The following is a 16,484-nucleotide window of genomic DNA, read 5'->3' on the forward strand; positions in this document are numbered from 1 at the left end:
ATTGAACAAGCCTGGTCGGGGGCTGGGATAGTTCTTAGTGTTGGGTAATCAGAACCCCCCTCTATACACACACATTCCACACCTCTCTACTCCCCTCTTACACCTGAGGGGCCAATTCCAGCACTGCTCAGGCTCGCCCAACATCCCCTCTCTCTCTCTCTTTCTTTCAATTCAATTCAAAGGGCTTTCTCTGTCTCTCTCTCTCTCTCTCAATTCAAAGGGCTCTCTCTCTCTGTCTCTCTCTCAATTCAAAGGGCTCTCTGTCTCTCTCTCTCAATTCAATTCAATTTAAGGGCTTTATTGGCATGAGAAACGTATGTTAACATTGCAAAAGCAAGTGAAGTAGATAGTAAACAAAAGTGAAATAAACAATAAATATTAACAGTAAACATTACACTCAGAAGTTCCAAAAGAATGAAGTCATTTAAAATGTCATATTATGTATATATACAGTGTTGTAACAATGTGCAAATAGTTAAAGTACAAATGGGAAAATAAATAAACATAAATATGGGTTGTATTTACAATGGTGTTTGTTCTTCACTGGTTGCCCTTTTCTTGTGGCAACAGGTCACAAATCTTGCAGCTGTGATGGCACACTGGTTTTTCTTCCTCTTTACTGTCTCTCTCTGTCTCTCTCATTGTGTGTGTTATGATTCTATATCTCTACATGGTGTTTCTTCAGGGTATTTCTTCCTCTTTTCTCTCAGCCTTAATCCTCTCTTTCTTCTTTTTCTTTATGGTGTCTATCCCTCCTCCCCCTCTCCTTTCCCACCTCCCTCCTTCCCTCCCCAGTTCTCTCCCCCTCTAACTGCCCCCTCCCCCTGTCCCCCCTACCTCTCTAAACTGCCTCTCTCCCTCTCTCTCTCTCCCTCTCTCTCTCTCTCTGCCGGAGGGAGTTTAACCGTTCTGTCAAACCTCGCCTTGCTACCTTCAGGGCTCTACCCAGACCGGTGAGTCTCCCTAGATCTAAGGACAGTTTTGTATTTCCCCTCCTAATGTTTCAGGTTAGGATTATAGGAGGGTAATCTGGTCCTAGATCAGTGGTTAGGTTAGTTTCTAATGGATCAGTTTAGGATTATGGGAGGAAAACTGGTCCTAGATCAGTGTATTGGGTAACCACCATACTCAGGTGAGTCACAGGGGTCAGTGTTCCGCACCAACAACAGAGACTCTGATTGGCTAGATCAGGGCTGCCCAATTCCGGTCCTGGAGGGCCGAAACACTTCTGGTTTTTTGTTTCTACCTGGTAGTTAATTCCACTCACCTGGTGTCAGACCCTGATTAGAAGGAGAGGAGGAAAAGCTGAAGTGTTTGGATTGGACAGCCCTGGGCTAGATGGACAGGTAAGGCCAATGCTGATTGGTGGATGAGGAGAGGAACATTTTGTTTGTTTACAACGTCTGAAGATGTCACAATACATGTCTGTATTTTTTGTGTGTTTCTGTTTATTTGTGTATGTGTCTCACGATGAGTGTCCATCCTTCTCAAGTTCCAGAGGATAAATGCTGACAAGCACATGGTAACAGTTCCTATGGTTACGGTTTAGATCAGGGTTCCTATGGTTATGGTTAGATGTAATCTAGGCTTCAACCTCCACAGTACTGACTGGTGTTCTTCTCTCCATGGTAGTTAACATGGTGACAGTTCCTGTGGTTATGGTTAGATGTAGTCTAGGCTTCAACCTCCACAGTACTGACAGGTGTTCTTCTCTCCATGGTAATTAACATGGTAACAGTTCCTATGGTTATGGTTAGATGTAGTCTAGGCTTCAACCTCCACAGTACTGACTGGTGTTCTTCTCTCCATGGTAATTAACATGGTAACAGTTCCTATGGTTATGGTTAGATGTAATCTAGGCTCCAACCTCCACAGTACTGACTGGTGTTCTTCTCTCCATGGTAGTTAACATGGTGACAGTTCCTATGGTTATGGTTAGATGTAGTCTAGGCTTCAACCTCCACAGTACTGACTGGTGTTCTTCTCTCCATGGTAACTAACATGGTAACAGTTCCTATGGTTATGGTTAGATGTAATCTAGGCTCCAACCTCCACAGTACTGACTGGTGTTCTTCTCTCCATGGTAATTAACATGGGAACAGTTCCTATGGTTATGGTTAGATGTAATCTAGGCTCCAACCTCCACAGTACTGACTGGTGTTCTTCTCTCCATGGTAACTAACATGGTAACAGTTCCTATGGTTATGGTTAGATGTAATCTAGGCTCCAACCTCCACAGTACTGACTGGTGTTCTTCTCTCCATGGTAATTAACATGGTAACAGTTCCTATGGTTATGGTTAGATGTAGTCTAGGCTTCAACCTCCACAGTACTGACTGGTGTTCTTCTCTCCATGGTAATTAACATGGTAACAGTTCCTATGGTTATGGTTAGATGTAATCTAGGCTCCAACCTCCACAGTACTGACTGGTGTTCTTCTCTCCATGGTAATTAACATGGTAACAGTTCCTATGGTTATGGTTAGATGTAATCTAGGCTCCAACCTCCACAGTACTGACTGGTGTTCTTCTCTCCATGGTAATTAACATGGTAACAGTTCCCTATGGTTATGGTTAGATGTAGTCTAGGCTTCAACCTCCACAGTACTGACTGGTGTTCTTCTCTCCATGGTAATTAACATGGTAACAGTTCCTATGGTTATGGTTAGATGTAATCCTAGGCTCCAACCTCCACAGTACTGACTGGTGTTCTTCTCTCCATGGTAATTAACATGGTAACAGTTCCTATGGTTATGGTTAGATGTAATCTGGGCTCCAACCTCCACAGTACTGACTGGTGTTCTTCTCTCCATGGTAATTAACATGGTAACAGTTCCTATGGTTATGGTTAGATGTAATCTAGGCTTCAACCTCCACAGTACTGACTGGTGTTCTTCTCTCCATGGTAGTTAACATGGTGACAGTTCCTATGGTTATGGTTAGATGTAGTCTAGGCTTCAACCTCCACAGTACTGACTGGTGTTCTTCTCTCCATGGTAATTAACATGGTAACAGTTCCTATGGTTATGGTTAGATGTAATCTAGGCTCCAACCTCCACAGTACTGACTGGTGTTCTTCTCTCCATGGTAATTAACATGGTAACAGTTCCTATGGTTATGGTTAGATGTAATCTAGGCTCCAACCTCCACAGTACTGACTGGTGTTCTTCTCTCCATGGTAATTAACATGGTAACAGTTCCTATGGTTATGGTTAGATGTAGTCTAGGCTTCAACCTCCACAGTACTGACAGGTGTTCTTCTCTCCATGGTAATTAACATGGTAACAGTTCCTATGGTTATGGTTAGATGTAGTCTAGGCTTCAACCTCCACAGTACTGACTGGTGTTCTTCTCTCCATGGTAATTAACATGGTAACAGTTCCTATGGTTATGGTTAGATGTAATCTAGGCTCCAACCTCCACAGTACTGACTGGTGTTCTTCTCTCCATGGTAATTAACATGGTAACAGTTCCTATGGTTATGGTTAGATGTAATCTAGGCTTCAACCTCCACAGTACTGACTGGTGTTCTTCTCTCCATGGTAATTAACATGGTAACAGTTCCTATGGTTATGGTTAGATGTGTCTGGGCTTCAACCTCCACAGTACTGACAGGTGTTCTTCTCTCCATGGTAATTAACATGGTAACAGTTCCTATGGTTATGGTTAGATGTAGTCTAGGCTTCAACCTCCACAGTACTGACTGGTGTTCTTCTCTCCATGGTAATTAACATGGTAACAGTTCCTATGGTTATGGTTAGATGTAATCTAGGCTTCAACCTCCACAGTACTGACTGGTGTTCTTCTCTCCATGGTAATTAACATGGTAACAGTTCCTATGGTTATGGTTAGATGTAATCTAGGCTCCAACCTCCACAGTACTGACTGGTGTTCTTCTCTCCATGGTAGTTAACATGGTAACAGTTCCTATGGTTATGGTTAGATGTAATCTAGGCTCCTGACTGGTGTTTAGAGGAGAAAGATGAAGGTCTGGGGTGTGTCCCAATAATATCTCCTTTCTCCTGAAGTTTGCACTTCTTCACAACTTCCCACCAATCTAAAAGCGTTGGATTGGTGGAGACATGGGCTAGTGGAAGTTATTCTTACCACAGTTCTTAGCCAGTCATTTCCTTTCAAGTCGGTGAAGTGAGTAGAGTGTACACTTCAGGAGGAAGGAGAGATGATTGGGACATAACCCATGTTAGAGGGTTTAGAGGTTTTGTAATAACTATAAGGGATATGTGGCCCCGTGTAGTCAGTTGGTAGAGCATGGCGTCACAGCGCCAGGGTTGTGGGTTCGATTCTCACGGGGGCCAGTATGAAAATGTATGCACTCACTAACTGTAAGTCGCTCTGGATAAGAGCGTCTGCTAAATGACTAAAATGTTAAAATATTTATCACTAACATATAGCAGCTTAGGTTTATGTGCAACAAGTTTCTTTACTCTGTGTGTATGTGTAACACCTCCCCCTCCCTCACCCTCTCTCTCTCTCTTTCACCCACCCACTCCCTCGCTCTCACCCACCCCCGCTCTCTCTTCCCCTCTTTCCCCCTCTCTCTCAACCCCCCTCTCTCTCTCCCGCCCTCTCTCGCCCCCTCCTGCCCTCTCCCGCCCCCCTCTCTCTCTCTCTCTCACCCCCTCCTACCCCCTCTCTCTCTCTCTCTCTCCCGCCACCCCCTCTCTCTCTCTGGCCCCATCTTTCTCTTGCTCCCTCTCTCTCTCTCGCCCCCTCCTCTCTCTCTCCCGCCCTCTCTCCCCTCTCAATTCAATGTAAGGGCTTTATATGTTAACATTGCAAAAGCAAGTGAAATAGAGAATAACCAAAAGGTGAAATAAAGAATAAAAAATGTACAGTAAACATTACAGTCACAAAAGTTCCAAAATAATAAAGACATTTTAAATGTCATTATGTCTCCTCCCCTCTCTCCCTCCCCCCAGCCACCAGCTACTGAGGACTTCTCACACCTGCCTCCAGAACAGAGGAAGAAGAAACTTCAGTCCAAGATTGATGACATCACCAAGGACCTTCAGAAGGAGCTGGACCAGAGGTAGCCCCCTCCCCGCATGACACACATTCATCGCCACTCTGACATCATCACCAAAGACGGCGGCGGCGTCTTCTATCTCTGTCCATCACTGAGAGAATCTCAATTGCATTCTCCTCACGTGTTCTCTCCTCTCTCAGGTCAGAGGGGAGGGACCTCTGGCTTTCTCATCCAATGGGTTTTGAGAAGGAGGCGAGGAGAGACGGCGCGAGGAGTATGCAATTGAGATTCTCCCATCGTGTCCGTCATTTGGGACACATTGATTTGTTTAAAATAGACTCACTTCTTCTGTAACAACCTTTCTACCCTCTCTTGTCCTTCCATTTCTGTCTCTCTCTCTCTCTCTCTCTCTCTCTCTCTCTCTCTCTCTCTCTCTCTCTCTCTCTCTCTCTCTCTCTCTCTCTCTCTGTCTCTCTCTCTGTCGCTGTCTCTGTCTCTCTGTCGCTGTCTCTCTCTCGCTGTCTCTCTCTCTCTCTCTCTCTCTCTCTCTGTCTCTCTCTGGCTCTCTCTCTCTCTCTCTCTGTGTCTCTCTCTCTCTGTCGCTGTCTCTCTCTGTCGCTGTCTCTGTCTGTCTCTCTCTCTCTCTCTGGCTTCTCTCTCTCTGGCTCTCTCTCTCTCTGGCTCTCTCTCTCTCTGGATCTTCTCTCTATGGCTCTCTTCTCTCTGTCTCTCTCTCTGGCCTCTCTCTATATGGACTCTCTTCTCTCTGAAAATATATATAGAACTCTCCATATATATATCGAATATATCTCTGGATCTCTCTCTGGATCTCTCTCTGGCTTCTGACTATATCTGAGCTATCTCTCTGGCTCTCTCTATCTGGCTCTCTCTGGCTCTCTAAAATTTCTTATGTCTCTCTCTGGTCTCTCTCTGTGTCTCTCTCTCTGACTCTCTCTCTCTGTTCCTTATTTCGCTTCTGGCTCTCTCTCTCTCTATATCTCTCTAGTTCTCTCTCTCTCTCTCTCTCTCTCTCTCTCTCTCTCTTTTCTCTCTCTTTTCTGGCTCTCTCTGGCTCTCTCTCTGATATATCAAATCTATATCGCTATCTATATTCTTCTCTCGCTTCTTCCTCTCTCTCTCTCTCGGTCTCTCTCTGCTTCTCTCTGGCTCTCTCTCTCTCTCTCTCTCTCTCTCTCTCTCTCTCTCTCTGTCTCTCTCTCTGTCTCTGGCTCTCTCTCTCTCTCTCTCTGGCTCTCTCTCTCTCTCTCGCTCGCTCTGGCTCTGGCTCTGGCTCTGCCCCCCCCTCCTTCAGTGAGGCGTTAGAGAAGATGAGAGGAGTGTATGAACAGAGCCCTCAGATGGAGACCCAGCCAGTCTAGAACCTCAGATCACCCAGACCACGCAGAACGTTGACGACTCGGGGACAACTCACCAAATACGAGGGTAGGCTACTGCGTGCACCACACTGTGCTTGGTAACACACGGACACACACCCTTTGTCATTAGCCATCTATAGTAAATAACCTAATTATTCTCTCTGGCAGTCGTGGATGGCTGAAGCTTTCAGAGGAGATTATTCTACCAACACTGCTGTCAACAACAATCAATACAGGTAAGAGTGTGTACGTGTGTGCATTAGCGTATAACGTACACTACCGGTCAAAGGTTTGGACACACCTACTCAAGGGTTTTTCTTTATTTTTACTATTTTTTACATTGTAGAATAATAGTGAAGCCATCAAAACTATGAAATAACACACATGGAATCATGTAGTAACCAAAAAAGTGTTAAACAAATCCAAATATATTTTATATTTGAGATTCTTCAAATAGCCACCCTTTGCCTTGATGACAGCTTTGCACACTTGGCATTCTCTCAACCAGCTTCATGAGGTAGTCACCTGGAATGCATTTTACTTAACAGGTGTGCCTTGTTAAAAGTTAATTTGTGGAATTTCTTTCCTTCTTAATTCGTTTGAGCCAATCAGTTGTGTTGTGAGAAGGTAATGGGGGTATACAGAAGATAGCCCTATTTGGTAAAAGACCAAGTCCATATTATGGCAAGAACAGCTCAAATAAGCAAAGAGAAACGACAGTCCATCATTACTTTAAGAGTTTATATAATGTGTTTTAATATAACCAGTGTGTTTTAATACAACCAGTGTGTGTTAATATAACCAGTGTGTTTTAATATAACCAGTGTGTCACGGTCGTCTATGTCGTCCAAGTATGACCAAGGCGCAGCGTGTCCAAGAAACATGACTTTATTCAAATAAACGTAACTATTATACAAAACAAAAAGACGACTCAATGAAGTCCACGGTACACTCACCGAAAGCGGAGACAAAAACCCACAATTCCCACAGGAAAACAATCAGAATAAATATGGCTCCCAATCAGAGATAACGAAAGCCAACAGCTGACACTCGTTACCTCCGATTGGGAGTCATTGACCAAACCTAGAAAAGAACCCCACAGAACTGCAAACAAGAAATACACCCAAAACCCAACATAACCAAACCAAACCCCAACAAAACAAATACACCCTGGCTCAAATATAAAAGTCCCGGAGCCAGAGTGTCACAGTACCCCCCCAAAGGTGCGAACTCCGGGCGCACAGCACTCTATGGGAGGGTCTGGGTGGGTCTGTCCACGTGGCGGCTCTGGCCCTGGTCGTGATCCCCACCCCACCTTAGTCACTATCCGCTTCGTAGCCTCCTCCATATGACCACCCCAACTAAACCCCACTGGATTAAGGGCGGCACCGGATTAACGGGCAGCACCGGACTAAGGGCAGCACCGGACCAAGGGCAGTACCGGACTAAAGGCAGCACAGGATAAAGAGGCAGCACCGGGCTAGGGACAGCACCGACTCAATGGATCCTGGCTGGCTGGCTCTGGCGGATCCTGGCTGGACGGCTCATGGCAGGCTGAAGGATCTGGCTGCTCGTGGCTGGCTGACGGATCTAGCTGCTCATGGCTGGCTGACGGATCTGGCTGCTCATGGCTGGCTGACGGATCTGGCTGCTCATGGCTGGCCGACGATCTGGCTGCTCATGGCTGGCCGGATCTGGCTGCTCATGGCTGGCGCGGATCTGGCTGCTCATGGCTGGCACGGATCTGGCTGCTCATGGCTGGTGCGGATCTGGCTGCTCATGGCTGGCCGGCGGATCTGGCTGCTCATGGCTGGCCGACGGATGGCTGCTCATGGCTGGCGACGGATCTGGCTGCTCATGGCTGGCTGAAGGATCTGGCTGCTCTGGCTGGCTGAAGGCTCTGGCTGATCCTGTCTGGCAGAAGGCTCTGGCTGATCCTGTCTGGCGGAAGGCTCTGGCTGATCCTGTCTGCGGAAGGCTCTAGCGGCTCCTGTCTGGGGAAGGCTCTGGCTGATCCTGTCTGCGGAAGGCTCTGGCTGATCCTGTCTGGCGGAAGGCTCTCGCGGCTCCGGTCTGGCGGAGCGGCTTTGAAGGCTCATGGCAGACGGGCGCTTATGCAGCGCTTGGCAGACGGACAGTTCAGACGGCGTTGGGCAGACAGGCAGTTCGGCGCCGTTGGGCAGACGGGCAGTTCGGCGCTCGTTGGGCAGGCGGGCAGTTCAGGCGCCGTTGGGCAGGCGGGCAGTTCAGGCGCTTGGGCAGACGGGCAGTTCAGGCGCCGTGGGCAGACGGGCAGTTCAGGCCCGTCGGAGGCGCACCGAGGCCTGGTGCGTGGTGCCGAACTGGAGGTACCGGGCTGAGGACACGCATCTGGGCTAGTGCGGGGAAAAGCAACAGGGCATGCTGGACCTGAGAACGCACATAAGGCCCTGAGTGCGTGGTGCCGGAACTGGTGGTCCGGGCTGAGGACACGCATCTCAGGGCTAGTAGGGAGCAGCAACAGGGCGCACAGGACTCTGGGGACACACAGGAGGCTTGTTGCGTGGTGTAGGCACTGGTGGTACTGGACTGGAGCGGGAGGTGGCGCGGAAATACCGGACGTGCAGGCGTACTGGCTCCCTTGAGCACTGAGCCTGCCCCAACCTCTGGTTGTATACTCCCGTGCGCCGACCAGTATCTCCTCCCATGTCCATGAATCCTGATAGGCGTCCATAAATCCTGTTGCCGCTTGACACGCTGCTTGGTCCTTTTATGGTGGGTTTTTCTGTCACGGTCGTCTATGTCGTCAAGTATGACCAAGGCGCAGCGTGTCCAAGAAACATGACTTTTATTCAAATAAACGTAACTATTATACAAAACAAAAGACGACTCAATGAAGTCCACGGTACACTCACCAAACGGAACAAAAACCCACAATTCCCACAGGAAAACAATCAGGAATAAATATGGCTCCAATCAGAGATAACGAGCCGACAGCTGACACTCGTTACCTCCGATTGGGAGTCATTGACCAAACCTAGAAAAGAACCCCACAGAACTGCAAACAAGAAATACACCCAAAACCCAACATAACCAAACCAAACCCCAACAAAACAAATACACCCTGGCTCAAATATAAAAGTCCCGGAGCCAGAGTGTCACAAGTGTGTTTTAATATAACCAGTGTGTGTTAATATAACCAGTGTGTGTTAATATAACCAGTGTGTTAATATAACCAGTGTGTGTTTAATATAACCAGTGTGTGTTAATATAACCAGTGTGTGTTAATATAACCAGTGTGTGTTTTAATATAACCAGTGTGTGTTAATATAACCAGTGTGTTTTAATATAACCAGTGTGTGTTAATATAACCAGTGTGTGTTTTAATATAACCAGTGTGTGTTAATATAACCATGTTTTAATATAACCAGTGTGTGTTAATGATATAACCAGTGTGTTTTAATATAACCAGTGTGTGTTAAATAACCAGTGTGTGTTAATATAACCAGTGTGTTAATATAACCAGTGTGTTTAATATAACCAGTGTGTGTTAATATAACCAGTGTGTGTTAATATAACCAGTGTGTGTTTTAATATAACCAGTGTGTGTTAATATAACCAGTGTGTTTTAATATAACCAGTGTGTGTTAATATAACCAGTGTGTGTTTTAATATAACCAGTGTGTGTTAATATAACCAGTGTGTGTTAATATAACCAGTGTGTGTTAATATAACCAGTGTGTGTTAATATAACCAGTGTGTGTTAATATAACCAGTGTGTGTTAATATAACCAGTGTGTGTTTTAATATAACCAGTGTGTGTTAATATAACCAGTGTGTTTTAATATAACCAGTGTGTGTTAATATAACCAGTGTGTGTTTTAATATAACCAGTGTGTGTTAATATAACCAGTGTGTTTTAATATAACCAGTGTGTGTTAATATAACCAGTGTGTGTTTTAATATAACCAGTGTGTGTTAATATAACCAGTGTGTGTTAATATAACCAGTGTGTGTTAATATAACCAGTGTGTGTTAATATAACCAGTGTGTGTTAATATAACCAGTGTGTTTTAAAATAACCAGTGTGTGTTAATATAACCAGTGTGTTTTAATATAACCAGTGTGTGTTAATATAACCAGTGTGTGTTAATATAACCAGTGTGTGTTAATATAACCAGTGTGTTTTAATATAACCAGTGTGTGTTAATATAACCAGTGTGTGTTAATATAACCAGTGTGTTTTAATATAACCAGTGTGTTTTAATATAACCAGTGTGTTTTTAATATAACCAGTATGTGTCTCGGTCTTCAGTCCCATGTCAGCTGATCCGTCTCAGAACATCTACTCAGAGTTTGATGAAGACTTTGATGAAGATGCGGGAGACTCCTATAGACAGGCCACTGCTCTATACAGCTTCAAGGTACACACACACACACACCATCACACACACACACACCATCACACACACACACACTCCATCACACACACATCACATTACACACACCATCACACACACACACTATCACACACACACACACAACACACACTCCATCACACACACACACTATCCACACACACACCATCACATACACACCATCACACACACACACACACACACACCGTCACACAGACCGGCGATACACATGTCACACAGACAAACACCATCCCCAGGTGACCAGTGAGGGACGGTGTCTATAACTAGTGTGTCTGTCTGTCTCCAGGTACCAGTGAGGGGGGACGGTCTATATAGTGTGTCTGTCTCCAGGTACCAGTGAGGGGACGGTGTCTATAACTAGTGTGTCTGTCTGTCTCCAGGTACCAGTGAGGGGACGGTGTCTATAACTAGTGTGTCTGTCTCCAGGTACCAGTGAGGGGACGGTGTCTATAACTAGTGTGTCTGTCTCCAGGTACCAGTGAGGGGGACGGTGTCTATAACTAGTGTGTCTGTCTCCAGGTACCAGTGAGGGGACGGTGTCTATAACTAGTGTGTCTGTCTCCAGGTACCAGTGAGGGGACGGTGTCTATAACTAGTGTGTCTGTCTCCAGGTACCAGTGAGGGGACGGTGTCTATAACTAGTGTGTCTGTCTCCAGGTACCAGTGAGGGGACGGTGTCTATAACTAGTGTGTCTGTCTGTCTCCAGGTACCAGTGAGGGGACGGTGTCTATAACTAGTGTGTCTGTCTCCAGGTACCAGTGAGGGGCGGGTGTCTATAACTAGTGTGTCTGTCTGTCTCCAGGTACCAGTGGAGGGCGGTGTCTATAACTAGTGTGTCTGTCTGTCTCCAGGTACCAGTGAGGGGACGGTGTCTATAACTAGTGTGTCTGTCTCCAGGTACCAGTGATGGTGTCTATAACTGGTCTGTCTCTCCAGGGACGGTGTCTATAACTAGTGTGTCTGTCTCCAGGTACCAGTGAGGGGCGGTGTCTATAACTAGTGTGTCTGTCTGTCTCCAGGTACCAGTGAGGGGCCGGTGTCTATAACTAGTGTGTCTGTCTGTCTCCAGGTACGTGAGGGGACGGTGTCTATAACTAGTGTGTCTGTCTCCAGGACCAGTGAGGGGACAGTGTCTATAACTAGTGTGTCTGTCTGTCTCCAGGTACCAGTGAGGGGACAGTGTCTATAACTAGTCTGTCTGTCTCCAGGTACCAGTGAGGGGGGCCGGTGTCTATAACTAGTGTGTCTGTCTCCAGGTACCAGTGAGGGACGGTGTCTATAACTAGTGTGTCTGTCTCCAGGTACCAGTGAGGGGACAGTGTCTATAACTAGTTGTCTGTCTCCAGGTACCAGTGAGGGGAAGTGTCTATAACTAGTGTGTCTGTCTCCAGGTACCAGTGAGGGGGACAGTGTCTATAACTAGTCTGTCTGTCTCCAGGTACCAGTGAGGGGACAGTGTCTATAACTAGTGTGTCTGTCTCCAGGTACCAGTGAGGGGACTGTGTCTATAACTAGTGTGTCTGTCTGTCTCCAGGTACCAGTGAGGGGACGGTGTCTATAACTAGTGTGTGTGTCTGTCTCCAGGTACCAGTGAGGGGACGGTGTCTATCTAGTGTATCTGTCTGTCTCCAGGTACGTGAGGGACGGTGTCTATAACTAGTGTGTCTGTCTCCAGGTACCAGTGAGGGGACAGTGTCTATAACTAGTGTGTCTGTCTCCAGGTACCAGTGAGGGGACGGTGTCTATAACTAGTGTGTCTGTCTCCAGGTACCAGTGAGGGGACGGTGTCTATAACTAGTGTGTCTGTCTGTCTCCAGGTACCAGTGAGGGGACGGTGTCTATAACTAGTGTGTCTGTCTGTCTCCAGGTACCAGTGAGGGGACGGTGTCTATAACTAGTGTGTATGTCTGTCTCCAGGTACCAGTGAGGGGACGGTGTCTATAACTAGTGTGTCTGTCTGTCTCCAGGTACCAGTGAGGGGACGGTGTCTATAACTAGTGTGTCTGTCTGTCTCCAGGTACCAGTGAGGGGACAGTGTCTATAACTAGTCTGTCTGTCTCCAGGTACCAGTGAGGGGACGGTGTCTATAACTAGTGTGTCTGTCTGTCTCCAGGTACCAGTGAGGGACGGTGTCTATAACTAGTGTGTCTGTCTTCAGGTCCAGTGAGGGGACGGTGTCTATAACTAGTGTGTCTGTCTCCAGGTACCAGTGAGGGGGACGGTGTCTATAACTAGTGTGTCTGTCTGTCTCCAGGTACCAGTGAGGGGACGGTGTCTATAACTAGTGTGTCTGCAGGTACCAGTGAGGGACGGTGTCTATAACTAGTGTGTCTGTCTGTCTCCAGGTACCAGTGAGGGGACGGTGTCTATAACTAGTGTGTCTGTCTGTCTCCAGGTACCAGTGAGGGGACAGTGTCTATAACTAGTGTGTCTGTCTCCAGGTACCAGTGAGGGGACAGTGTCTATAACTAGTGTGTCTGTCTGTCTCCAGGTACCAGTGAGGGTGGACAGTGTCTATAACCTAGTCTGTCTGTCTCCAGGTACCAGTGAGGGGACGGGTGTCTATAACTAGTGTGTCTGTCTCCAGGTACCAGTGAGGGACGGTGTCTATAACTAGTGTGTCTGTCTTCAGGTACCAGTGAGGGGACGGTGTCTATAACTAGTGTGTCTGTCTCCAGGTACCAGTGAGGGGACAGTGTCTATGACTAGTGTCTGTCTCCAGGTACCAGTGAGGGGACAGTGTCTATAACTAGTGTGTCTGTCTCCAGGTACCAGTGAGGGGACAGTGTCTATAACTAGTCTGTCTGTCTCCAGGTACCAGTGAGGGGACAGTGTCTATAACTAATGTGTCTGTCTCCAGGTACCAGTGAGGGGACGGTGTCTATAACTAGTGTGTCTGTCTCCAGGTACCAGTGAGGGGACGGTGTCTATAACTAGTGTGTCTGTCTCCAGGTACCAGTGAGGGGACGGTGTCTATAACTAGTGTATCTGTCTGTCTCCAGGTACCAGTGAGGGGACGGTGTCTATAACTAGTGTGTCTGTCTCCAGGTACCAGTGAGGGGACGGTGTCTATAACTAGTGTGTCTGTCTGTCTCCAGGTACCAGTGAAGGGACAGTGTCTATAACTAGTGTGTCTGTCTGTCTCCAGGTACCAGTGAGGGGACAGTGTCTATAACTAGTGTGTCTGTCTGTCTCCAGGTACCAGTGAGGGGACAGTGTCTATAACTAGTCTGTCTGTCTCCAGGTACCAGTGAGGGGACGGTGTCTATAACTAGTGTGTCTGTCTCCAGGTACCAGTGAGGGGACGGTGTCTATAACTAGTGTGTCTGTCTTCAGGTACCAGTGAGGGGACGGTGTCTATAACTAGTGTGTCTGTCTCCAGGTACCAGTGAGGGGACAGTGTCTATAACTAGTGTCTGTCTCCAGGTACCAGTGAGGGGACAGTGTCTATAACTAGTGTGTCTGTCTCCAGGTACCAGTGAGGGGACAGTGTCTATAACTAGTCTGTCTGTCTCCAGGTACCAGTGAGGGGACAGTGTCTATAACTAATGTGTCTGTCTCCAGGTACCAGTGAGGGGACGGTGTCTATAACTAGTGTGTCTGTCTCCAGGTACCAGTGAGGGGCGCAGGTGGCTTAACTAGTGTGTCTGTCTCCAGGTACCAGTGAGGGGACGGTGTCTATAACTAGTGTATCTGTCTGTCTCCAGGTACCAGTGAGGGGACGGTGTCTATAACTAGTGTGTCTGTCTCCAGGTACCAGTGAGGGGACGGTGTCTATAACTAGTGTGTCTGTCTGTCTCCAGGTACCAGTGAAGGGACAGTGTCTATAACTAGTGTGTCTGTCTGTCTCCAGGTACCAGTGAGGGGACAGTGTCTATAACTAGTGTGTCTGTCTGTCTCCAGGTACCAGTGAGGGGACGGTGTCTATAACTAGTGTGTCTGTCTCCAGGTACCGTGAGGGGACGGAGTCTATAACTAGTGTGTCTGTCTGTCTCCAGGTACCAGTGAGGACGGTGTCTATAACTAGTGTGTCTGTCTCCAGGTACAGTGAGGGACGGGTGTCTATAACTAGTGTGTCTGTCTGTCTCCAGGTACCAGTGGGGCGGTGTCTATAACTAGTAGTGTCTGTCTCCAGGTGCCAGTGAGGGACAGTGTCTATAACTAGTGTGTCTGTCTGTCTCCAGGTACCAGTGAGGGGATCAGTGTCTATAAGTAGTGTGTCTGTCTCCAGGTACCGTGAGGGACAGTGTCTATAACTAGTCTGTCTGTCTCCAGGTACCAGTGAGGGGACGGTGTCTTTAACTAGTGTGTCTGTCTCCAGGTACCAGTGAGGGGACGGTGTCTATAACTAGTGTGTCTGTCTCCAGGTACCAGTGAGGGGACGGTGTCTATAACTAGTGTGTCTGTCTTCAGGTACCAGTGAGGGGACGGTGTCTATAACTAGTGTGTCTGTCTGTCTCCAGGTACCAGAGAGGGGACAGTGTCTATAACTAGTGTGTCTGTCTGTCTCCAGGTACCAGTAGGGGGACAGTGTCTATAACTAGTGTGTCTGTCTGTCTCAGGTACCAGTGAGGGGACGGTGTCTATAACTAGTGTGTCTGTCTGTCTCCAGGTACCAGTGAGGGGACAGTGTCTATAACTAGTGTGTCTGTCTGTCTCCAGGTACCAGTCGGGGACAGTGTCTATAACTAGTGTGTCTGTCTGTCTCCAGGTACCAGTGAGGGGACAGTGTCTATAACTAGTGTGTCTGTCTGTCTCCAGGTACCAGTGAGGGGACGGTGTCTATAACTGAAGGAGAACAGCTAAGTGTGATGGAGCGTGATAAAGGAGATGGATGGATGAGGGTTCAACGAGCCAACGGAGACGAAGGATACATCCCCTCATCCTACGTCAAATTTTAGACAATAACACACACACACACACACACATATACATGGATACACACTGATTTAACACACACACACGGACACACACACTCCCCTTTTAGCCAAGGACTTCCATTCTGTGTGTTTAAGCAGTACCATATTTTCCTCCTCTCATCACCCTCTGGTGCAAAGCATTGACCAGTAACTCCACAGTTCCACACCCTTAGTATCACTCCTGTCAACCATTAGCTGATGCTGCTGTCATTTATACACAGACATTAGTGTTGTTCAACACTTCATCCTACATCAGTACCAGTAACGTTAGTGTTGTTCAACACTTCATCCTACATCAGTACCAGTAACGTTAGTGTTGTTCAACACTTCATCCTACATCAGTACCAGTAACGTTAGTGTTGTTCAACACTTCATCCTACATCAGTACCATAACGTTAGTGTTGTTCACACTTCATCCTACTTCACTACCAGTAACGTTAGTGTTGTTCAACACTTCATCCTACTTCAATACCAGTAACGTTAGTGTTGTTCAACACTTCATCCTACTTCAATACCAGTAACGTTAGTGTTGTTCAACACTTCATCCTACTTCAATACCAGTAACGTTAGTGTTGTTCAACACTTCATCCTACTTCAATACCAGTAACGTTAGTGTTGTTCAACACTTCATCCTACTTCAATACCAGTAACGTTAGTGTTGTTCAACACTTCATCCTACTTCAATACCAGTAACGTTGGTGTTGTTCAACACTTCATCCTACTTCAATACCAGTAACGTTAGTGTTGTTCAACACTTCATCCTACTTCCAATACCAGTAACGTT

General features: G+C 46.9%; 1 pseudogene; it reads left to right on the forward strand.

Annotated features, from left to right (window-relative positions):
- LOC121553918 overlaps positions 1 to 16,084 on the forward strand; it is a 23,066-nt pseudogene extending 6,982 nt beyond the window's left edge.
- The last annotated feature ends 400 nt before the right edge of the window (positions 16,085 to 16,484 follow it).

Source organism: Coregonus clupeaformis, unplaced genomic scaffold (assembly GCF_020615455.1).
Source record: "Coregonus clupeaformis isolate EN_2021a unplaced genomic scaffold, ASM2061545v1 scaf4584, whole genome shotgun sequence".
In the NCBI taxonomy this organism is placed as follows: domain Eukaryota; kingdom Metazoa; phylum Chordata; class Actinopteri; order Salmoniformes; family Salmonidae; genus Coregonus; species Coregonus clupeaformis.